This window comes from Moschus berezovskii, chromosome 23 (genome assembly GCF_049115385.1).
Source record: "Moschus berezovskii isolate FMDL1 chromosome 23, NW_MosBer_1.0, whole genome shotgun sequence".
NCBI classification, from domain to species: domain Eukaryota; kingdom Metazoa; phylum Chordata; class Mammalia; order Artiodactyla; family Moschidae; genus Moschus; species Moschus berezovskii.
In genome coordinates this window covers 13,145,906-13,171,113 of record NC_142482.1, presented here as the reverse complement: position 1 = coordinate 13,171,113, position 25,208 = coordinate 13,145,906, and positions in this window count along the sequence as shown.

Here is a 25,208-nt window from a genome sequence, read left to right as displayed (position 1 = left end):
ATGTCATCCTTCTTTTTATGCTTTTACTCTCTGTTGGAACATTATTACATATGCCATAAGCATCAAATACCACTTCACTTTTTAAAATCCGTCCCACTGTAAAACAGGACATACTCTCTTCCTTCCCAGGGTTCTATTCCTATATTTTTATGGCAGTCTTTTGTTTCATTATCTAGACAACTTTCAAATATCTCTTAACTACAGTAAAAGCTCTTTGAAAGCAGGCACTGGTAGGGGTGTCAATCTCTAGATTAGGCCCACTGATAAATAAATAATAAAAGATTCTCTGGATCCTCTATCTTCTAACATAATAGGATCCAAAATATATTTATATTGTCGCTTCTTCCCATACCTAGAACCAAGTTATTACAAATATTTTGCATTATAAATATGATCTATTTCTTTAAGATATTTAGCTATCATTAATTTGGCCAGAGGCTGATTATAGATCATGTAATACAAAAGGCAACGATCTTATAAATTAAACAGATTACAAGTAATAAGCTAATATCATGATTAAAGTTACAAATAGGGACTTAAGCCATGAGTTTCTAGAACCAAACTATCTTTTGAAAACATCACCTACTTGAGGATTCATCTAGTATATAAACACAAAACTCAGTTTGAATTACAGTACAGATGCCCCCTTGAGATGCTGTAAAGCCATTGCCTTCTCTGAAAGGACATCAAGGGCCATATAATTTTGTAAGACAGCTTTTCTTATCATAGAGACCTCAGAATTTAGTAGATTAATAGTTTGGTTGCTATCATTTAATGCTTTTTGAGTAAGTTTTGTTAAGGCTTCAATGTGAGAAATAACATTTTCTAATCCTGCTGAAGGCACGAATAGCTGCTAAGTGATCATGCCAGTGAAATACAGATCTCTTGGTCCATAGGGTTCATATTGATGGTAAATTTGCTGGAGTCACATCTAAGGTTGTTCATAAGTAGCCTTGAGCCCAAGGGAACCCTAAAGTATACCTTCTTAGCCAGCCTGGTGGAAGCCACGATCATAGATTGGATCCACAAAGCCATTGAATCCTATTAGGTGTCAGTCAGTATATTTTTGGACATATTACCCAATCTGTTTCTTACCAATCACTGTCTTTAAGAGAAATGGTATACTCGCGATTTTCATAAGACACCCAGCCTAATTTTCTAGTGCTATGAGGTTGATTATCTTTGGTATGATTTAATTGTTTCCAGCATAGGGGTGGCCTTTATGCTTAGATTACCATAACCTGGTGTTAGCCAGATAATCCATCCCATAACTGAGGAAATGTCTCTCCTAATAGTCTACAGTTTACATTTTTTGACTGGAATTCAACTTATTGCTCTTATTAAGATTGAGTAACCTTAAGGGATTTGTTTCTCCATTGATTTCCAGTAGCATATTGGGCACCTACCGACCTGAGGAGTTCTTCATTCAGTATTCTATCATTTTGCATTTTCATAGAGATTGACACCCCTACCAGTGCCTGCTTTCAAAGAGCTTTTACTGTAGTTAAGAGATATTTGAAAGTTGTCTAGATAATGAAACAAAAGACTGCCATAAAAATATAGGAATAGAACCCTGGGAAGGAATAGAGTATGTCCTGTTTTACGATGGGACGGATTTTAAAAAGTGAAGTGGTATTTGATGCTTATGGCATATGTAATAATGTTCCAACAGAGAGTAAAAGCATAAAAAGAAGGATGACATGTTCATGGGATTCTCAAGGCAAGTATACTGAAGTGATTAGTCATTCCCTTCTCCAGTGGACCACATTCTGTCAGACCTCTCCACCATGACCCGCCCATCTTGGGTGGCCCCACACAGCATGGCTTAATTTCATTGAGTTAGACAAGGCTGTGGTCCATGTGAGCAGATCGACTAGTTTTCTGTGATTATGATTTCAGTGTGTCTGCCCTCTGATGCACTCTCTCAATACCTACCGTCTTACTTTGGTTTCTCTTACTTTGGTTGTGGGATATCTCTTCACCGCTGCTCCAGCAAAGCGCAGCCGCTGCTCCTTACCTTGGATGAGGGGTATCTCCTCACGGTCGCCCCTCCTGACCTTGAACATGGAGTAGCTCCTTTCAGCCCTCCAGCACCTTCACAGCCGCCACCATTTGGACGTGGGGTTGCTCCACTCGGCCGCCGCCCCTATTAAAAAACAGGGTTATTTTTAATAACAAAGGTCCGTCTAGTCAAGACTATGGTTTTTCCAGTGGTCATGTATGGATGTGAGAGTTGGACTGTGAAGAAAGCTGATGGCTGAAGAATTGATGCTTTTGAACTGTGGTGTTGGAGAAGACACTTGAGAGTCCCTTGGGCTGCAAGGAGATCCAACCAGTCCATTCTAAAGGAGATCAGTCCTGGGTGTTCACTGGAAGGACTGATGCTAAAGCTGAAGCTCCAATACTTTGGCCACCTCATGCGAAGAGTTGACTCACTGGAAAAGACTATGATGCTGGGAGGGATTGGGGGCAGGAGGAGAAGGGGACGACAGAGAATGAGATGGCTAGATGGCATCACTGACTCGATGGAAGTGGGTTTGAGTGAAATCTGGGAGTTGGTGATGGACAGGGAGGCCTGGCGTGCTGTGATTCATGGGGTCGCAAAGAGTCAGACACGACTGAGCGACTCAACTGAACTAAACTGAACCTTAAGGGAAAACATATTTATGGTCAGGTTCAGAATAAGTATATTTGATTGGCCAAGTGAGTGGGTCCCATCTAGTGATATCAGCAGTAGCCCAAATAGAACTATAATTCTTTTCTTTCAAATGAACTTTCTAAGGGCCATCCAATCAGAGCCTTGGAGGGGAGAAACCCATCAGGGTGAACCAGATGTACTGGATGCAGGTACTCAACCACAAACCCAACAATTTGACTGATTTTTAAAATTTGCATAATGTATGCCCATGATAGAATAAAACATTTTTTTTTTTTTTAAATTCATGTGTAAGAGTCCAAGAAACTAAGAAAAAACTTACGAACAATCACAAGGGTCCAGTCTGGCATCTTGAGACTGCTTTTCTGGTGTCATCTTCTTCTCTTCCTGGCATTGGCATTTCCTTATTATCAGAGCATTGTTTTAAGGTGAGTTTGAAGGTCATCATTTCTCTCTATAGACCAGCCTGGTGGAGAAGCCCTTTTTAGGTGGGAAATATGAATCCAAGAGTCAATTCCTTTTAGTTTCACTGAACTACTTGAAAGAACCTGATACGGGCCCTTCCATCTAGCTTGGAGGGAGTCCTTTAAATGATGTCTTCTTTAATATACATAATCTCCTGGTTGTAAGTCTTGGGACATCTGATCTTCATTTGAGGGTAGATTGCTACAGTAAGTTTAGAAATATGTTTAAAATGACTTGTCAATAATTTGATTAAACCCCTGCAATAATACAATATATCTCCGTTAAGTAATATCGGTTCAGTTCAGTTCAATCACTCATAGATGTCCGACACTTTGTGACCCCATGGACTGCAGCACGCCAGGCCTCCCTGTCCATTACCACTCCCGGAGCTTGCTCAAACTCATGTTCATCGAGTTAGTGATGCCATCCAACCATCTCATCCTTTGTCATCCCCTTCTCCTCCTGCCTTCGATCTTTCCCATCATCAGGATCTTTTCCAATGAGTCAGTTCTTTGCATCAGGTGGCCAAAGTATTGGAGTTTCAGTTTCAACATCAGTCCTTCCAATGAATATTCAGGACTGATTTCCTTGAGGATTAACTGGTTGGATCTCCTTGCAGTCCAAGGCACTCTCAAGATTCTTCTCCAACATCACAGTTCAAAAGCATCAATTCTTTGGCTCTCAGATTTCTTTATGGTCCAACTCTCACATCCATACATGACTACTGGAAAAACCGTACCTATGACTAGACAGACCTTCACTGGCATAATAATGTCTCTGCTTTTTAATATGCTATCTATTTTGGTCATAGCTTTTTTTCCAAAGAGAAAGCATCTTTTAATTTCATGGCTGCACTCACGATCTGAACTTTCATCTGGCAAAATGGCAGAGTAGAAAGACATGCACTCATCTTCTGCTGAGAGAAGTCCAAAATTATAACTTTCTGCTGAACAAAGTAATGTCTCTGCTTATTCATAAGCTATCTAGGTTGGTCATAACTTTCCTTCCAAGGAATAAGCGTCTTTTAATTTCATGGCTGCAATCTGAATCCGCAGTGATTTTGGAGTCCAGAAAAAAAAAGTCTGACACTGTTTCCACTGTTTCCCCATCTATTTCCCATGAAGTGATGGGACCAGATGCCATGATCTTAGTTTTCTGAATGTTGCGCTTCAAGCCAATTTTTTCACTCTCCTCTTTCACTTTCATCAAGAAGCTTTCTGCCATAAGGGTGGTGTCATCTGCATATCTGAGGTTATTGATATTTCTCCTGGCAATATTGATTCCAGCTTGTGCTTCTTCAAGCCCAGCGTTTTACCAAGCCAGCTTTTAATCTTTTACTGCATATGCATTAAAGTGAAGAGGGAATTCATAGGGCCTGGATTCCATCTTAAGTCTGTTCATGCTAATCATGCTCGGCCACCTCTCCAATGGACTCTAACCTCTGTGTTTAGTGCCTATGGCAATGACAACAGCCCCTCCAAATAGGCCACAAATTTTTCCATGCCTATCAGAGTGTAACCTCGGGCTTATTGATTATTGGCCAATTGTTTAACTGTTTGAGCACATAACACACACGTGAATGATGGTGTCATTGGGATTGTATCTACCCTTCCTTTGTTTATGTAAGTCTCAAGGAATTTGGAGTGATGGATTCAGACATGTACACATTGGGTATAAAAGATTTTCACAAATGCTGGTTGGGGTTCTTGGCTAAGAGAAGACCCTGCCTTGGGCCCGCCAGTGTAATAAATTGCACTTCACTATCTGCATTGTCCTTCTGAATGAGTTTGTTTCCCGGAACACATGGCTACAACAAAAGAATCCCTTCAATATTTAGGGTGAGATTTAATTTCGACAGTTAATTAGATACTTGCAAGTATGAGCTCCATTCCTTATGTCTTTCTACAAGGGAGCCACCTCACTCCTCAGTGTCTTTTGACCAAACCCTGAGTATTTCTTGGTAAAAACTGGCTGCCCTCAGTTCAGTTCAGCTCAGTTCAGTTGCTCAGACGTGTCCGACTCTCCGCAACCCCATGAATCACAGCACGCCAGGCCTCCCTATCCACCACCAAATCCCGGAGTTCATTCAAACTCATGTCCACAGAGTCGGTGATGCCATCCAGCCATCTCGTTCTCTGTCGTCCCCTTCTCCTCCCGCCCCCAACCTTTCCCAGCATCAAAGTCTTTTCCAGTGAGTCAACTCGTAGCGTGAGGTGGCCAAAGTATTGCAGCTTCAGCTTCAGCATCAGTCCTTCCAATGAACACCCAGGATTGATCTCCCTTAGAATGGACTGGTTGGATCTCCTTGCAGTACAAGGGACTCTCAAGAGTCTTCTCCAGCACCACAGTTCAAAAGCATCAATTCTTCGGCGATCAGCTTTCTTCACAGTTCAACTCTCACATCCATACATGACCACGGGAAAAATCATAGCCTTGACTAGACGGACCTTTGTTGGCAAAGTAATGTCTCTGCTTATTCATATGCTATCTAGGCTGGTCATAACTTTCCTTCCAAGGAGCAAGGGTCTTTTAATTTCCTGGCTGCAATCAGCATCTGCAGTGATTTTGGAGCCCAAAAAAATAAAGTCTGACACTGTTTCCACTGTTTTTCCATCTATTTCCCATGAAGTGATGGGACCAGATGCCATGATCTTTGTTTTCTGAATGTTGAGCTTCAAGCCAACCTTTTCACTCTTCTCTTTCTCTTTCAACAAGAGGCTTTTGAGTTCCTCTTCACTTTCTGCCATTAGGGTAGTGTCACCTGCATATCTGAGATTATTGATATTTCTCCCAGCAATCTTGATTCCAGCTTGTGCTTCTTCCAGCCCAGCGTTCCTCATGATGTACTCTGCATATAAGTTAAATAAGCAAGGTGACAATATACAGCCTTGACGCACTCCTTTTCTGCCGGGAGCCAGCAAGGGAAATCCTACCCGTGGCAAAGGTCAACTGGGGAAGAGACCTGACGGGCAAAGGCTAATCAGGACTCGAGGAACCCCCTGGACTTACCTGAGTATCTACCCCAGAGAAAACCGGAGTCTGACTGCCTTACTATCTTACGCCTCTTACCAAGTCCTCTAATACTTACGGGGGCTTCCCCCCAACCACCTTTCTCTGAAAACATTAATTCAGAGCTGTAGTTTAAAAGTTCTCCTCGGCTTAATAGGAGTGTTCCAATCCAAGCCCCTCTGATAGCTTTCTAACTTGCATGACAAGTTTGTCCAGGCTCTTACAACTATGAGTGTGACTGTTTATAGCCTCCCAGCCATGCAAGGACAGAAAGCCTAATATTCTAAAATACTGGAATCTGTTGAAGAAGTTAAAATCATTAGAGTAGTACTAAAAAAGATTTCATTGTTGAATCAATGCTTGCTGCAAAGTTTCCTCTATCTATTGTATCCTTGGAAATATATTCATCATATATAGAGAAAATAAGTAGTAGCCTTTGATTTAACCACATCAGATCTTAAGTTAATAAGTTCCTTTCTTGCAGCTCACTACACCGGTGCCTTATAGGAATGTAACTTTGTTATGCACCTAAGTTTAGGAAAGTCACCTTAAAAGAAAAATCTTTTACTTGCTAACTAACCTATTGTCAGGAGAAGAGGGCCATAAAACTGTTAGCAGGCCCCCTGGCCAGAAGATGATGTCAACCACCTAAAAACTTTTACCACGAGATACACAAAAATAAGCCCTGATCCTGATAAGGGTCAAGACTGCTCACCCCACGTGATTTTGGCGTGAATCTATACCTCCCTTTCTCTGTTTCTTATGCGCATAACTTAGGGTATAAAAGCAGCACTGGAAAATAAAGTCTGGGGCCTTGCTCACTGAACCTTGGTCTCCCCGTGTCGTTCTTTCTCTTTTTCCATCCTTTTCTCTATTCTCCTTTTTCTGGTTGAGATCCTTGGAGCGCTGGGCCCTCTGCGTTTAGTTATCTGCCTGGGCTTCTAAGACCCACTCGAGGGGGTGCCCTGGTGGGGTGCCTCCAGTGATTCAAGAGGGCGCCTGTGGCCTATGTAAACAGAGCAAACCCCGTGCTGGGGTTTTATTGGTTTCTAGCGTAAACCAAGGAATCATCAGCCCCTCTCCCTCTCTCTCTCTCTGACGCTGACACCGTTCATCCCGAGGATACCCTGGGCCATATTGAGGCTGGTCCCCGATACTTTTCCTATTTGGAACCAGTCTGTTGTTCCATGTACAGTTCTGACTGATGCTTCCTGACCTGCATACAGGTTTCTCAAGAGGCAGTTCAGGTGGTCTGGGATTCCCATCTCTTTCAGAATTGTCCACAGTTTATTGTGATCCACACAGTCAAAGGCTTTGGCATAGTCAATGAAGCAGAAATAGATGTTTTTCTGGGACTCTCTTGCTTTCTCCATGATCCAGCGGATGTTGGCAATTTGGTCTCTGGTGCCTCTGCCTTTTCTAAAACCTGCTTGAACATCTGGAAGTTCACGGTTCACATATTGCTGAAGCCTGGCTTGGAGAATTTTGAGCATGACTTTACTAGCGTGTGAGATGAGTGCAATTGTGCGGTAGTTTGAGCATTCTTTGGCATTCCCTTTCTTTGGGATTGGAATGAAGACTGACCTTTTCCAGCCCTGTGGCCACAGCTGAATTTTGCAAATTTGCTGGCATATTGAATGCAGCACTTTCACAGCATCATCTTTCAAGATTTGAAATAGCTCAACTGGAATTCCATCACCTCCACTAGCTTTGTCCGTAGTGATGCTTTCTAAGGCCCACTTGACTTCATATTCCAAGATGTCTGGCTCTAGGTCCGTGATCACGTTATCGTGACTATCTTGGTCGTGAAGATCTTTTTTGTACAGTTCTTCTGTGTATTCTTGCCACCTCTTCTTAATATCTTCTGCTTCTGTTAGGTCCATACCATTTCTGTCCTTTATCGAGCCTATCTTTGCATGAAATGTTCCCTTGGAATCTCTAATTTTCTTGAAGAAATCTCTTGTTTTTCCTATTCTGTTATTTTCCTCTATTTCTTTGCATTGATCACTGAGGAAGGCTTTCTTACACAGATGGGTTTTTATCTGAGTGTTTCAACCCAGACCTGAGTGGCCTTAACTGACACCCTCTCCCTCCCAGTGTCTTTCAAATGGATGGGAATTCTCTCAGTATCTTTCAACTGATCCGCACCCAGTATCTAGATCCTAGGTGGGTATTTCCTGGTGTCTTCCCACCATCAACTCCCCCCGCCCCCAGTACCTCACTGAGAGGGGGCAGGTACCTGCTAACTTCACCAAATAAAAATTCAGGATCTCAACCAATATGGGAGATTCAAGGACCAGGAGAGACTTACTCAAATCCATCCCATGGCTCAGCTGGTAAAGAATCTGCCCCACAATGCGGGATACCTGGGTTCAATCCTTGGGTATGGAAGATCCCCTGGAGAAGGGAAAAGTTTCCCACTCCAATATTCTGGCCTGGAGAATTTCATGGACTGTATAGTCCATGAGGTCACAAAGAGTCAGACACGACTGAACAACTTTCAGTCACTCACATCCGAAACTCCTGAAGAAGTGGATGGGCATAATGGGTGTCTGCTGGTGCCAGGGCTCCAGTGTCTCATAGAGTTCAGGCAGAGAAGAGAAATTTGCTCTGTGCCCCTTCATGTTGATTGCCAAAGCTGTTGACTAAAAAATATAATCACAACATGAAAGCAGAGAGATATTTTTTTATTTGGTGGGAATGTTTGGAACTCAAAAACCAGGAAAAAGCATCACAGTAGCTCTGAGAAAACTGTACCATGGAGGCAGGGAGGAAGTCAGGATGTATAGGAGCTTGCAACAAAGGGAACAGGCAACCTGAACGTCAAAGATCAGGTATCAAGGTAAAGAATTTAACATTCTATTTGTGGGAGGATGCAAGCTTTTGTGCCCACTGAAGTCATTCCTTTCAGATGCACCTTAGCTATCTGGGGCCAGTCTTTTTTCCTTATTAATCTTGCTTCTTGCATTCCCCCAATTCCTCAGCCATCACCATGCAAGGGCTGGGGTGCGGGATGGCAGTATCTGCTGGATTTCAGTTTTGGGAGCCTCATTCACATTTAGAGGCCAGAAATTGCTGATGGCTGTGATATTTCCTGTTGATTAATATGGCAGGAGATAGTTTCATTTCACACTAGTTTTAAAACCAGCAGAATCTTCTGGGACTCCTGGACACAAAATCATTTCTGTGTCCCTCATTTTCTGATTACAGGAAATAAGCTTCATTCAGCCTCCATAACCTTTATATGTTCCAACAGGCAGAATCAAACAGTTGCTAATCAGGGAAAAAAAGGGATGTAGAGACAAGGAAGAACAATCAATGAACAGTAGTGCAGCCTTAGGAAAGTATTCCTCCTCAAGGGATACACACAAAAATATCTTTCAGCAATTTTGCAGACACTGAACTTACCTCACCGCCAGTGAATCAGAAGAATGTCCATGAAGTGATGATGCTGTCATTGAACCATTTCTATAAAACTCCTCACTACCCGCTCCAGAGTGAGTCACACACAATCTTGAAAACATTAGCCCACTGTGGCCCCCTTTGCCTAGCAAAGCAAAAAAGCTATTCTTTCCTACTTCACCCAAAACTCTGTCTCAAAGATTTAATTCAGTGTCAGGGCAAAGAGACTAGATTTGGCACCAGTTTCTGAATTTTCTTCAGAGGGAATTGCTCTGAGCAAAAATGTAGGGTTTTATGTGTCTGTAGTAATACACACAATTCTGAAAGAAATGGAAATACCAGACCACCTGACCTGCCTCTTGAGAAACCTGTATGCAGGTCAGGAAGCAACAGTCAGAACTGTACATGGAACAACAGACTGGTTCCAAATAGGAAAAGGAGTACGTCAAGTTTGTTTATTGTCACCCTGCTTATTTAACTTATATGCAGAGTACATCATGAAGAACGCTGGGCTGGAAGAAGCACAAGCTGGAATCAAGATTGTCGAGAGAAATATCAATAACCTCAGATATGCAGATGACACCACCCTTATGGCAGAAAGTGAAGAGGAACTAAAAAGCCTCTTGATGAAAGTGAAAGAGGAGAGTGAAAAGGTTGGCTTGAAGCTCAACATTCAGAAAACAAAGATCATGGCATCTGGTTCCATCACTTCATGGGAAATAGACGGGGAAACACTCCAAAATCACTGCGGATGCTGATTGCAGCCATGAAATCAAGACACTTACTCCTTGGAAGGAAAGTTATGACCAGCCTAGATAGCATATGAATAAACAGAGTCATTACTTTTCCATCAAAGGTCCGTCTAGTCAAGGCTATGGTTTTTCCCGTGGTCATGTATGGATGTGAGAGTTGAACTGTGAAGAAAGCCGATCGCCGAAGAATTGATGCTTTTGAACTGTGGTGCTGGAGAAGACTCTTGAGAGTCCCTTGGACTGCAAGGAGATCCAACCAGTCCATTCTAAAGGAGATCAATCCTGGGTGTTCATTGGAAGGACTGATGCTAAATCTGAAACTCCAGTACTTTGGCCACCTCATACTACGAGTTGACTCACTGGAAAAGAGTCTGATGCTGGGAAGGATTGGGGGCAGGAGGAGAAGGGGACGACAGAGAATGAGAAGGCTGGATGGCATCACCGACTCGATGGACATGAGTTTGAGTGAACTCCGGGAGTTGTTGATGGACAGGGAGGCCTGACGTGCTGTGATTCACGGTGTCGCAAAGAGTCGGACACGACTGAGTGACTGAACTGAGCAATCGATGAGTTCAGGAGCCTTCCATGTCCTAAATTTGGACAAGACAAGTAGACAATTTTTTAGGGGATTAAATTTCTTCAAGGATATAAGGGTAACATTTGAAGATATAACTGATATAGTGTTAATTACTTCAGTCATTCCTGACTCTTTGCGAGCCCCCACCAGGTTCCTCTGTCCATGTGACTTCCCAGGCAAGAATACTGGAGTGGGTTACCATTTCCTTCTCCAGGGGATTTTTTTCAACCCAGGGATCAAACACTGGTCTCTTGTATTGCAGACAGGTTCTTCACTATCTGAACTGATATACCAGCTCAGTATTCAAGAGCTGAGCCCATAAGTATCACAGAGAATCTAGGTGGGAAATGGGAATTTCTCTTTAATTCAGTGGTTTAAATTATTATCATTCATTTAGATAATTTCGAAACTTTTTTAAATAAAGTTATATTGGATAATATCATGGGGCCATCTCCAGACAGAGGGCCAACAACTTTGTTTCTAGTTACAGTGAAAGAGTAAATAATGACTGGGCTGATTAAAAAGAATACATTTGAATCAGTTCTAATGAGGTGGATGAAACTGGAGCCTATTATACAGTGTGGAGTAAGCCAGAGAGAAAAACACCAATATATTATACGCATATATACGGAATTTAGAAAGATGATAATGATAACCCTGTATGCGAGACAGCAAAAGAGACACAGATGCATTGAACAATCTTTTGGACTCTATGGGAGAGGGCGAGGGCAGGATGATATGGGAGAATGATAGGTGAAACCTGTAAAATATCATATGTGAAACGAATCGCCAGTCCAGGTCTGATGCATGATACAGGGTGCTCGGGTTTGGTATACTGTGATGACCCAGGGGGATGGGATGGGGAGGGAGGTGGGAGGGGGATTCAGGATGGGGAACCCATGTACACTCATGGCGGATTCAAGTCAATGTACGGCAAAACCAATACAATATTGTAAAGTAAAATAAATAAATAAATAAAAGAAAAACATTCAAGAAAAAAAAAAAAAAGATTGGGCTGAACCCAGTACTCAAAAGAAGGAACAAATAACCCCAGATTAAGAAAATTGAAATTATACTTGACATTGAGGTTACACTTACACATTTGGGAAAGAGCAAGGAGAGGTGAGTAAAAGCTTAACCAAAAAATGAAGATACAAATAAAACTGCTTATCATATTCATGGGGTGAGGGGCAGTAATGGCTCTGGGGTGGGGGGGGCACTAACTGGACTTGGTCTAATAGGCAGAATTTGTTTAAATGTGTCACGAGGGCTTGTGTAAGGATTTAATAGCAATAGAAAGAAGTTGACAAGTTTAAGTTGTATTTGGCTTATAGCAAATTAGATTTGTAAGAAAGACAATTTACTTCTTTCAGGAGATAAGGAAAAAGTATATTCTATACAGTAGCAAAATATTGCTACCTATAGCTAATATTCTGGGGTCTCTGCCCTAAAATGTACAAAATAAATGAAAATAATGTTTTAGAGATCCAACAACATGCCATGCAGCAGTTGTTTGCATTAATGAAATTCTTAACAGAAAAGAAATCATATCCTGATGATCTGACTTTATGTGTACCTTTTAGTTGTTTGAATACAGAAAGACAACATGTTATTCCAGCATCTTCGCCTAGAAGACCTGACTGAATTAGGCCACTGGGAATGGAAACGGAAGGAGAGGAAAAGAATGGAAAGAGAGGAAGCTGCCAGCAGAGCAGCTGCTTGCAGTGGGATTAGATTATCATCATCATCAAGCCATCAGTACTGTCAACCATGGACTGAAAAAAGTCAGTGGCCCAGGGAATTTCCACTCCCTTCCTTAGGTAAGGATAATACCTAATAACTTGAATAGTTGATTTATGTTTTCATCTCTTAACTCAGTTTTGTTTTGTTTTGCAAATGAGTTCAAAGCATATTACAAAGGAGAGCAATAACAAATGCTTGAGCAAATTGAGTAATAAATGTCTCAGGCACAATGCTTCTTTGGAGAGTGGGTCAATTCACCATTTTTGTGGGATTCATCATTGATTCAACATTAAAATCAAATAACTTCCACATTTTTCTTCAACAGTAATTGCTGTCAATTATGGTCGAATGGACTAGATTTGAGTTTCTGTTCCACACAACCTGAAAGCACATTATGATTGATGATACCAAGGAACTTCAGTTTGTAGTTGCCTCATATTTACCTAGTAAGAGGAGATTCTTCTCAAACTGACTTGTTTTGAAACATTTTGTGATTTTAGTAGAAATCAAACGGTCGATTAAAGGTAGACAAATTCAGATAAGAAATCTCAAATTTCTTCTAATATAGTTCTAGATATGTGAAGAATTGTGAGTTCTTGAGGTAAATTTAGATTAACTATTACTAGCCCATTAACTTTATTCTGTCTAAACTTATATTATGCAAGTGTCTTGCAGCTCTGATCAACCTTTTTTTATGGCAAAATGTATGTAAATGCAGCAAACACCCTGCTTGTCTCTTTAGCCTGTAACTGACATGGGGCTTCTTTCGTGGCTTTCTATGTGCTCTCCCTCTCTAACAGTAAAACCACAGCACTCATGCCAGCCATGAACTTATCCTGTCTTCTCTCTTCTAAAATTCTAATACATTGTTTCCCTAATCTGACGAATAAACTGTTTTTTCTTTGATCCTGATAACACTTCTTCCCATTTCGCTAACAAATGTAATTTGGACACATTCAATTGTCTTTATATATTTATTTGTTAGAGTAGTTTTTATCAATAAATTCAGAGCAAAGTGGAGTAGAAAGTACAGAGATTTCCCATCTACCCTGTCCCTACACATTCATAGATGCCCTATCATCAACATCTCACCAGAATGGGGCATCTGTTACAGCTTTTGAGTCTGCTCTGACACATCATTGTCACCAGAAGTCCACAATTTATGTTACATTTTGCTCTCAGTATACTTTCTGTAGATTAACAACATGTGCCTAGTGTTAAGGTGTGAAATGGTGTATTTTCACTGCCCTGTAATCTGATTCATCCCTCTCCTTGCTCCCTCAGTCCCTGGCAACCACTGATGATTTTTCTGTTTCCACATTTTTGCCTTCTCCAGTCTATCATGTAGTTGGAATCATACAGTATTTATCATTTTCAGATCTTCCTTGTTAACTTAGTAATATGCATTTAAGGTTCTAATAGCTAACAGAGAATAGTGTCGGATTCATGATCTCAAAAGAAGAGAATTTAACTTTGGGTCCAGAGACAAGGCTTCAGGCATATGAAGCTTCATGTTGCAGAAGTTTCCTTACGGTTTAAAAGGGACAGGGAAAGTTTCTGAAGTAGACATCAGAAGGGGACAGAGAGTGCCCCACCCCTAGTCTTAGCAAAGGAACTATATACTTTTTCAGTTGCTTATTAACAATAAATCAAAAGAATGTCTTCAGGTTATAAGGGTCTTTCCAGACCCACTCCCAAAACATACATTTGAATACAACAAGATTAGTCAGAAAGTACTTGAGAAAGTTACAGAACAGGAAACATTGTTGTTCTTTAATCATTGGTACAGAGATTAAGCCAAAACATACCCTTGAGGAAGATAAGTTGTTTTGTTGTGTAATCACTATTTCTGGTGTTAAAGAAAAAAAAAAAATGTGGCTAAGACACGGAATATAGAAAAAAATATTTGTTCTTTTCTCCTTTTTGAGGGCCCTGAACCCCTTCCTCCTCTTCAGGATCCCCAGCCTCCTTATTAGCCTACTTTAAGAATTGATTATCTCTTTTCCTACTGTACTTTCATGCCTTGGAAGCTCATTTATTTTACAGTTCAGTTGAGTTCAGTCGCTCAGTCATGTCCGACTCTTTGTGACCCCATGAATCACAGCACGCCAGGCCTCCCTGTCAATCACCAACTCCCGGAGTTCATTCAAACTCACCGCCATCGAGTCGGTGATGCCATCCAGCCTTCTCATTCTATGTCATCCCCTTCTCCTTCTGCTCCCAATCCCTTGCAGTATCAGAGATTTTTCCAGTGAGTCAACTCTTCGCATGAGGTGGTCAAAGTATTGGAGATTCAGCTTTAGCATCAGTCCTTCCAATGAACACCCAGAACTGATCTCCTTTAGAATGGACTGGTTGGATCTCCTTGGAGTACAAGGGACTCTCAAGAGTCTTCTCCAACATCACAGATCAAAAGCATCAATTCTCCAGTTCTCAGCTTTCTTCACAATCCAACTCTCACATCCATACATGACCACGGGAAAAACCACACCCTTGACTAGACGGACCTTGACTGGCAAAGTAATGTCTCTGTTTATTCATATGCTGTCAAGGTTAGTCATCACTTTCCTTCTAAGGAGTAAACGTCTTTTAATTTCTTGGCTGCAATCAGCATCTGCAGTGATTTTGGAACCCCCGAAAATAAAGCCTGACACTGTTTCCACTGTTTCCCCATCTATTTCCCATGAAGTGATGGGAAAAGATGCCATGATCTTTGTTTTCTGAATATTGAGCTTCAAGCCAAATTTTTCACTCTCCTCTTTCACTTTCATCAAGAGGCTTTTGAGTTCCTCTTCACTTTCTGCCATAAGGGTGGTGTCATCTGCATATCTGAAGTTATTGATATTCCTCCCTGCAATCTTAATTCCCGCTTGCGCTTCTTCCAGCCCAGGGTTCCTCATGATGTACTCTCCATATAAATTAAATAAGCACTGTGAAAATATATAGCCTTGACATACTCTTTTCCTATTTGGAACCAGTCTGCTGTTTCATGTCCAGTTCTAAGTATTGCTTCCTGACCTGCATACAGGTTTCCCAAGAGGCAGGTCAGGTGGTCTGCTATTCCCATCTCTTTCAGAATTGTCCACGGTTTCTTGTGATGCACATAGTCAAAGGCTTTGGCATAGTCAATGAAGCAGAAAGAGATGCTTTTCTGGAGCTCTGTTGCTTTTTCCATGGTCCAGCGGATGTTGGCAATTTGATCTCTGGTTCTTATGCCTTTTCTAAAACAGCTTGAACATCTGAAAATTCATGGTTCACGTATTGCTGAGCCTGGCTTGGAGAATTTTGAGCATGACTTTACTAGCGTGTGAGATGAGTGCAATTGTGTGGTAGTTTGAGCATTCTTTGGCATTACCTTTCTTTGCAATTGGGATGAAGACTAACTTTTCCAGTCCTGTGGCCACTGCTGAGTTTTCCAAATTTGCTGGCATATTGAGTGCAGCACTTTCACAGCATCATCTTTCAGGATTTGAAATAGCTCAACTGGAATTCCATCACCTCCACTAGCTTTGTTCATAGTGATGCTTTCTAAGGCCCACTTGACTTCAAATTCCATGATGTCTGGCTCTAGGTGAGTAATCACACCATCGTGAATATCTTGTTCGTGAAGATCTTTTTTGTATAGTTCTTCTGTGTATTCTTGCCACCTCTTCTTAATATCTTCTGCTTTTGTTAGGTCCATACCATTTCTGTCCTTTATCGGGCCCATCTTTGCATGAAATATTCCCTTCGTATCTCTAATTTTCTTGAAGAGATCTCTAGTCTTTTCCTATTCTGTTGTTTTCCTCTATTTCTTTGCATTGATCACTAAGGAAGGCTTTCTTATGTCTCCTTGCTATTCTTTGGAACTCTGCATTCAGATGCTTATATCTTTCCTTTTCTCCTTTGCTTTTTGCTTCTCTTCTTTTCGCAGCTATTTGTAAGGCTTCCTCAGACAGCCATTTTGCTTTTTTTCATTTCTTTTCCATGGGGATGGTCTTGGTCCCTGTCTCCTGTACAATGTCACAAACCTCCGTCCAGAGTTCATCAGGCACTCTATCATATCTAGACCCTTAAGTATATTTCTCACTTCCACTGTATAATCATAAGGGATTTGATTTAGGTCATATCTGAATGATCTAGTGGTTTTCCCTACTTTCTTCTATTTCAGTTTGAATTTGGCAATAAGGAGTTCATGATCTGAGCCACAGTCAGCTCCTGGTCTTGTTTTTGCTAACTGTATACAGCTTCTTCATCTTTGGCTGCAAAGAATATAATCAATCTGATTTCGGTGTTGACCATCTGGTGATGTCCATGTGTAGAGTCTTCTCTTGTATTGTTGGAAGAGGGTGTTTGCTATGACCAGTGCATTCTCTTGGCAGAACTCTATTAGCCTTTGTCCTGCTTCATTCCGTGCTCCAAGGCCAAATTTGCCTGTTATTCCAGGTGTTTCTTGACTTCCTACTTTTGCATTCCAGTCCCCTATAATGAAAAAGACATCTTTTTTGTGTATTATTTCTAAAAGGTTTTGTAGGTCTTCATAGAACTGTTCAACAACGGCTTCTTCAGAGTTACTGGTTGGGGCATAGGCCTGGATTACTGTGATAATCAGTGGTTTGCCTTGGAAATGAACAGAGATCATTCTGTTGTTTGTGAGATTGCATCCAAGTACTGCATTTTGGACTCTTTTGTTGACCATGATGGCTACTCCATTTCTTCTAAGGGATTCATGCCCACAGTAGTAAATATAATGGTCATCTGAGTTCAATTCACCCATTCCAGTCCATTTTAGTTCACTGATTCCTAGAATGTCTATGTTCACTCTTGCCATCTCCTGTTTGACCACTTTCAATTTGCCTTGATTCATGGACCTAACATTCCAGGTTTCTATGCAATATTGCTCTTTGCAGCATCGGACCTTGCTTCTTTCACCAGTCACGTTCACAACTGGGTATTAGTTTTGCTTTGGTTCCATCCCTGCATTCTTTCTGGATTTGTTTCTCCACTGATCTCCAGTAGCATATTGAGCACCTACCGACCTGAGGAGTTCCTCATTCAGTATTCTATCATTTTGCATTTTCATACTGTTCATGGGGTTCTCAAGGCAAATATACTGAAGTGGTTTGCCATTCCCTTCTCCAGTGGACCACATTCTGTTAGACCTTTGCACCATGACCCGCCCATCTTGGGTGGCTCCATACGGCATGGCTTAGTTTCATTGAGTTAGACAAGGCTTTGGCCAGTGTGATCAGATCGACTAGCTTTCTATGATTATGATTTCAGTGTTTCTGCCCTCTTGCAATACCTACCATCTTACTTGGGTTTCTCTTACCTTGGTCGTTGGGTATATTTTCATGGCTGCTCCAGCAAAGCCCAGCCGCTACTCCTTACCTTGGATGAGGGGTATCTCCTCAAGGCTGCCCCTCCTGACCTTGAACGTGGGGTAGCTCCTCTCGACCCTCCTGGATCCGCGCAGCTGCCGAATATTTCATTGTCTGGACGGACCACAGTTTATTTACCCATTCACCTGCTGAAGAACACTTTGTTTGCTTCAAAAATTTGACATTTATGAATAAAACTGCCATAAATATCCACATGCAGGTTTTTGTGTGAATCTAACTTCAACTCCTTTGGGTAAATACCATGGAGTATAATTGCTGAACCACATGGTTTTATAGAAAGCTGCCAAATTGTCTTTCTATTTTACCTTCCCCACAGCAATAGAATGTTATTCCACATCCTTGTCAGTATTTAATATGTTCTGGATTTTGCCATTATAATAGTTGCATGGAGGTATCTCATTGTCATACTTCCATTTCTCTGATGACATATGATGTGGAGCATCTTTTCATGTGTTAATTTGGTATCTGTATTTCTTCTTTGGTGAGGTATATTAAGGTCTGTGCCCCATCCTTTAATTGAGGTGTTTGAGTGCTTATAGATGAGTCTTGTTTGTGTATTTTGGATAACAGTCTTTTATCAGATGTGTCTTTCATAAATATCTTCTCTAAGCTTGTGGCTGTTTTTTGTATTATTTTGACATTCTCTTTTGCAGAGCAGGATTTAGATTTTAATGAAGTTCAGCTTATCAATTATTTCTTCATGGATTGTGTCTTTGGTGTTATACCTATAGGAATCACCACACTTAATAACATCTAGGTTTTCTCCCATATTATCTTTTAGTGATTTTAATTTTACATTTAGATCTGTGGTTCATTTTAGAGTTAATTTTTGTAAAGAGGGTAAAATCTTATTTAGTGTAAAATTCATCTAGGTTTACCATTGTATTGCTCTAGCTCCTTTGTCAAAGATCCATGGACTGTATTTACAGCAATACATTTCTGGGTTTCTTTATTTATTCCATTGATCCATTTGTCTCTTTTTTCGTCAATACCATACTGTCTTGATTACTGTAAGCTTGAAGTTGGGTAGGATCAGTCCTCTGAATTTTTCCTTCTCTTTAGTAAGACCTTAGTACTATATTGGCTACTCCACTCTTTTGCCTCTTTGTATAAACTTTAGCATTAATAAGTCAGTCTCCAAGAAGTAATTTTCTGGAAGTTGAGTCGGGATTACACTGAACCTATAGACGAACTTGGGGAAAAATGATATTTTAAGAATACACTTTAAGATTACTGAATCCATGAACATAGAATACCACTCAATTTAGTAAGTTCATTGATTTCTTTCATTAGAGTTATTATTTCTTTTCTTCTGTTTACTTTGAGTTTAATTTGCTCTTTTATTTTTAGTTACCCAAGAGGAACTGTACAAAAAAGATCTTCATGACCAAGATAATCACGATGGTGTGATCACTCACCAGAGCCAGACATCTTGGAATGTGAAGTCAAGTGGGCCTTAGAAAGCATCACTATGAACAAAGCTAATGGAGGTGATGGAATTCCAGTTGACCTATTTCAAATCCTAAAAGATGATGCTGTGAAAGTGGTGTACTCAATATGCCAGCAAATCTGGAAAACTCAGCAGTGGCCACAGGACTGGAAAAGGTCAGTCTTCATCCCAATCCCAAAGAAAGGCAATGCCAAAGAATGCTCAAACTACCGCACAATTGCACTCATCTCATACGCTAGTAAAGACATGCTCAAAATTCTCCAAGCCAGGCTTCAGCAATATGTGAACTGTGAACTTCCAGATGTTCAAGCTGGTTTTAGAAAAGGCAGAAGAACCAGAGATCAAATTACCAACATCCACTGGACCATGGAAAAAGCAAGAGAGTTCCAGAGAAACATCTATTTCTGCTTTAATGACTATGCCAAGGCTTTTGACTGTGTGGATCACAATAAACTGTGGACAATTCTGAAAGAGATGGGAATACCAGACCACCTGACCTGCCTCTTGAGAAACCTGTATGCAAGTCAGGAAGCAACAGTTAGAACTGGACATGGAACAACAGACTGGTTCCAAATAGGAAAAGGGGTATGTTAAGGTTGTATATTGTCACCCTGATTATTTTAATTATATGCAGATTACATCATGAGGAATGTTGGGCTGGAAGAAGCACAGGCTGGAATCAAGATTGCCGGGAGAAATATCAATAACCTCAGATATGTAGATGACACCTCCCTCATGACAGAAAGTGAAGAGCAACTAAAAAGCCTCTTGATGAAAGTGAAAGAAGAGAGTAAAAAAGTTGGCTTGAAGCTCAACATTCAGAAAACAAAGATCATGACATCTGGTCCCATCACTTCATGGGAAATAGATGGGGAAACAGTGGAAACAATGTCAGGCTTTATTTTTTTGGGGCTCCAAAATCACTGAGGATGCTGATTGCAGCCATGAAATTAAAAGACGTTTACTCTTTGGAAGGAAAGTTATGACCAACCTAGATAGCATATTAAAAAGCAGAGACATTACTTTGCCAACAAAGGTCCGTCTAGTCAAGGCTATGGTTTTTTACATGGTTGTTTATGGGTGTGAGAATTGGACTGTGAAGAAAGCTGATCACCAAAGAATTGATGCTTTTGAACTGTGGTGCTGGAGAAGACTCTTGAGAGTCCTTTGGACTGCAAGGGGATCCAACCAGTGCATTCTAAAGGAGATCAGTCCTGGGTGTTCATTGGAAGGACTAAGGCTAAAGCTGAAGCTCCAATTCTTTGACCATCTCATGCAAAGAGTTGATTCACTGGAAAAGACTCTGATGCTGGAAGGGATAGGGGGCAGGAGGAGAATGGGACGACAGAGAATGAGTAGGCTGGATGGCATCACTGACTCGATGGAGGTGACTTTGAGTGACCTCCGGGAGTTGGTGATAGACAGGGAGGCCTGACGTGCTGTGATTCATGATGTCACAGATAGTCGGACACGACTGAGGGAATAAACTGAACTGAACTGAATGCCAGATTGGGGCCCCTGGATACCACAAAACTCTGTTACTGGTATCATTATAGACCAGGGCTCTTCTGCATTTTATCTCTCCGGCCCAGGTATAATTTATCCATTCTCAGCTTAGACATTCTTTGCCTACTGTCTCCATGGAATGGGTCCAATTCTGAATAAGACCCTCTGCCTGCCTGCTAATTTTTAGATTCCATTGGTATAGCAGAAAGGTATCCCATCCAGTACCATTCTGGAGCCATACGTCACTCTTCAGGGCCTTTCCAAATACCCAGCAGCTAGTGACATTTAATTGCTAGAACACCTCTTTGGCTAGATGGATAAGACATTTATTTCCAGTAGTGGGCATTTCTAACATTTTTGTTAATTAATTTTTTTTAATTGAATGATAATTATTTTATGATATTAGCCATATATATACAGATGTACCCTCCCTCTTGAACCTCCTTCCCACCTCTCACTCTTTCCCACCCTGCTAGATTGTTACAAAGCCCCAGTTTGTGTTCACCGAGGCATATAGCAAATTTCCATTGGCTATCTATTTTACACATGGTAGTGTGTATGCTTCTATGCTCCTCTCTTCATTCACCTCATCTTTTCCTGCCTCCTCCTGTCCCTGCTCATGTCCATAAGTCTGTTCTCTATGTCTGTGACTAGATTTACTTAGTTTTAAATCTTTATTTCTTCAGATTCATTGGGTGTTAATTGCAGCATGTAGGATCTTCATCACATTGTATGGGATCTTTTATTGCATCTTACCAAGACTCTTTAGTTGTGGCATGTGAGGTCAGCAGCTGCAACATGTGGGCTCCAGAGCAAAAAACTTCGGTAGTTGTGAAACAAGGGCTTTTTAGTTGTGGTGTGTAGGCTCAGTTGCTCTGTGGCATGTGGGATCTTAGTTCCCTTTCTAGGGATTGAACTTCCATCCCCTGAATTGAACGTTGGATTCCTAACCACTTGACCACCAGGGAAGAACCCTGGCAAATTTAAATTTTAAAGTTGTGCTAAATAAGTTAAATGATGAAAGTATATTGAATATCTAAGTCATTACCTAATAAAATAAGATACTTAAACATTAGTTAATGATTATTGACTTTCTTTTACAGAGAAACTGAACCAAATATTTGGTACCACATTGAGATATTTTCTATAAAAACAGCAGTTCTTTAGAAATTATTGCTGGTATTTATGTGTGCCAATTTACAGAATGAAAATGTAAATAACAGTTCATAATTGCCTAGTTCCTAGTCTTCACTAGAAAGTAAGGTTTTAACAGTTGTGGAGTCTAACTTAAATATGCAATTAAAACTACTAGAAATAATAAATGAAACATTTCAGTATACATAGTAGCAAAATAGGAAGTGTGTTTTCAGTAAAAGAAGGTATGAGGAATGGAATTGCATTTTGTTAGGGGAAAAGAAACCTGAATATTCACTAGAAGGTCCGATGCTGAAGCTGAAGCCCCAATACCCTGCCCATTTGATGTGAAGAGCCAGTTCACCAGAAAAGACCCTGATGCTGGGAAAGACTGAGGGCAGGAGAAGCGGGTGACAGAGGACGAGATGGCTGGACAGCACCACCAACCCAAAGGACATGAGCCCAAGCAAACTCTGGGAGACAGCAAAAGACAAGAAGGTCTGGTGTGCTGAAGTTCATGGTGTCACAGAGTAGGACAAGACCTGGCGACCCAACAAAAAAAGGAAAATAAAGTAATTTTTGTCCTGGAGCTGGTTGTTTCTGGGTAGGGATAAAAAATAAAGGGCAAGGCTTCCCTGGTGGTTGAGTAGTCAAGAATCTGCCCTGCAATGCCAGGTACTTGGGTTTGATTCCTGGTCTGGGACGATCCCACATGCTGCGGAGCAACCAAGCCTGTGCACCTCTAACTTATCTTTAAGGGAGGCTCAAAGCTGATTGTATAGTTCAGTGGACCACAGCTTTGGAACTGATGCCAATGAGTCTGGCCTGGTTACTTGGGCCTTTAACCATTTGACCACCTCTTGGACCACTTCTTTCCTAGCCTGGTACTGACCACCACCCGCCCCACCACCACCCCTTGCATCTGACATCCCAAAATGAGTCAGTCAAGTTCAGCAAACCATCTGTCTTGGGGTGCCATAGCACGTTAGGCCATTCATACCGTGGGCTCTAATTTTTCCCTTCCAATAATGTTTCCCTTCACTAGTGCATGGGGAAGCTGAACTATAATATGCAGCCAATTCGTATGTATAGTAAGTGAATCCTTGGATCCATTTTCCCTCATGGTAGAAAGGTTTCATACATTCAGAACAATCATTCTAACTCTCGGATGAGGAAGGGATTTTATAACTTAACAGAATTATAAGGTAAAAATACACTGTTTTTACAATTAAGCTGACCACAGTAGGAAGAGACTCCAAAAAACAAGAAATATGAAAAAGTAAACAAAGCAGAGGGAGAGTTTTGGATACAAGTCAACTCCAGAGGAGACAGAGAGTAAAACCCTATTCCAAATAAGATGAGTAGGGGAGTCCCAGTCCACTTACTAACCAATACCTTTTGTCGGTCTTGTTGGTTCCTCAAGCTTCAGCCGTGCATTGACTGACCAGCTTCTGGTGTGGCCAGAGCAGAGCTTTGGGGTTGTTGCTTCCTTCTTCGCAAAGTCAGGCACAGGGGTTTCTCTGGACTGAGGGCCATTTCCCACTTTTCTCAGCTATTGGTTGGACTTGCAGGTTTGACTCTGGAGTAATGGATCCAAGCATCTATTCCTGCCACCTTGAGAGCAGTGGGGGGTAGTTAAGATTACAAAATAGGGCCTTTTTCACATGGGTTTTAAAGGCTCTTTTTTTCAACCTTTTACACATACCTGGTCCCCGGGTTGGTGGGGATGTACTGTTGTGCCTACAGATATGGGTATTCTATTAATTGCCCATTTATGTATCTGAGAGATTGTATGTCCTAACCCTTGTAGCTGCCTATGTAAGTGCAAGTTTCCCAGTTCTCTGGTGTTTCCCCTCAAGTTGACTAGAAGGGGTGGTCGTCCAAACAGGATTTCAAAGGGTGAAAAACCTATCCCTGCCCATGGTGAACACCTTACCTTTAAGTGGGCCACAGATAACGTGTCTACCCAAGATAAGCTGGTCTTCTGGAATAGTTTTGCTAGGGTGTTTTTTTTTTTTTTTTTTTTGAGGGTTCAATTCAAGAGTTCCACTTTCCCTGAGCTCTGGGGACAGTAGGCAGTATGCAGTTTCTACCGATCTTCAAAAACCTTGCCACCTGTTGTACTGTCTTGGCTACAAATGCCAGTCCATTGTCCTAACCTGTGGTCAGAGGCATTCCGTATCTGGGAACAATGTCATTCAGGAGTACCCTTTTCTTAGATACCTGGTACCCAGCTTCCATTAACAAGGAGAGGAGGGCCTTTGTTCCTTCTAGGCATCGAGCCTGCGCTGTGCTGGCCAGCAGAATTTCTTCGACATATTACAGCAGGACACAGTCTAACTCCTGTCCCAGAAATTTAGCCAAGTTGGTGGCCAAAGCTCCACTGAAGAGAGTAGAGGAGTTCTTAAACCCCTGAGGAAGTCTCATCCAAATGAACTGTTCGTTGTTTCCCATGTGTGGATTTTACCATTCAAAGGCAAATAGTGGTTGACTGACTGATGCAACCCAGAGGCAGAAGAAGGCATCTTTCAAGTCCAAGCAAGTAAACCTTTTGACTGTGGAAGGCATCAGTCCTAGTAAGGTGTATGGATTAGGCAATGCTAGGTTCAGAGGAATCGTTGCCTCATTTAAAGCTCTTAATTCCTGAACTGGATGGTAGTCATGTATCCCTGCCTTCTTCACGGGTAGTGATGAGGTGTTCCAGGGCAACTGGCATTTCATCAGAAGTTCATTTGGAGTAGTTTGTCTAAATGAGCCTGGATTCCCAGTTGGACCTCCCAGGGAATCAGATACTGTCATAATTTTACAAGCTGAGCTCCCGGTTTCAGATCAATCAGGATGGGAGCATGGTGTTTTACCAGACCCAGAGGATTTTCCTTGGCCCAAACTAGTGGGTTCTCAGTCTCTAATTTAGGAGGAATGGTCCCTTATCCTGGAGGGGAGGAATACAGACATCATTCTTCTCTCCTTACAATGAGAGTCATAAAAGGAGAATGGCGGTCCTGCCAGCTTTAGCTGATCCATCAGCAGAAAAGAAATTCGGGTTCCCATCTTGGCAAGCAGGTCACTTCCCATCAAGGGGACAGGGCAGTCGGGCAGGTAGAGGAATCCATGCACTACGTCATGCCCCCCC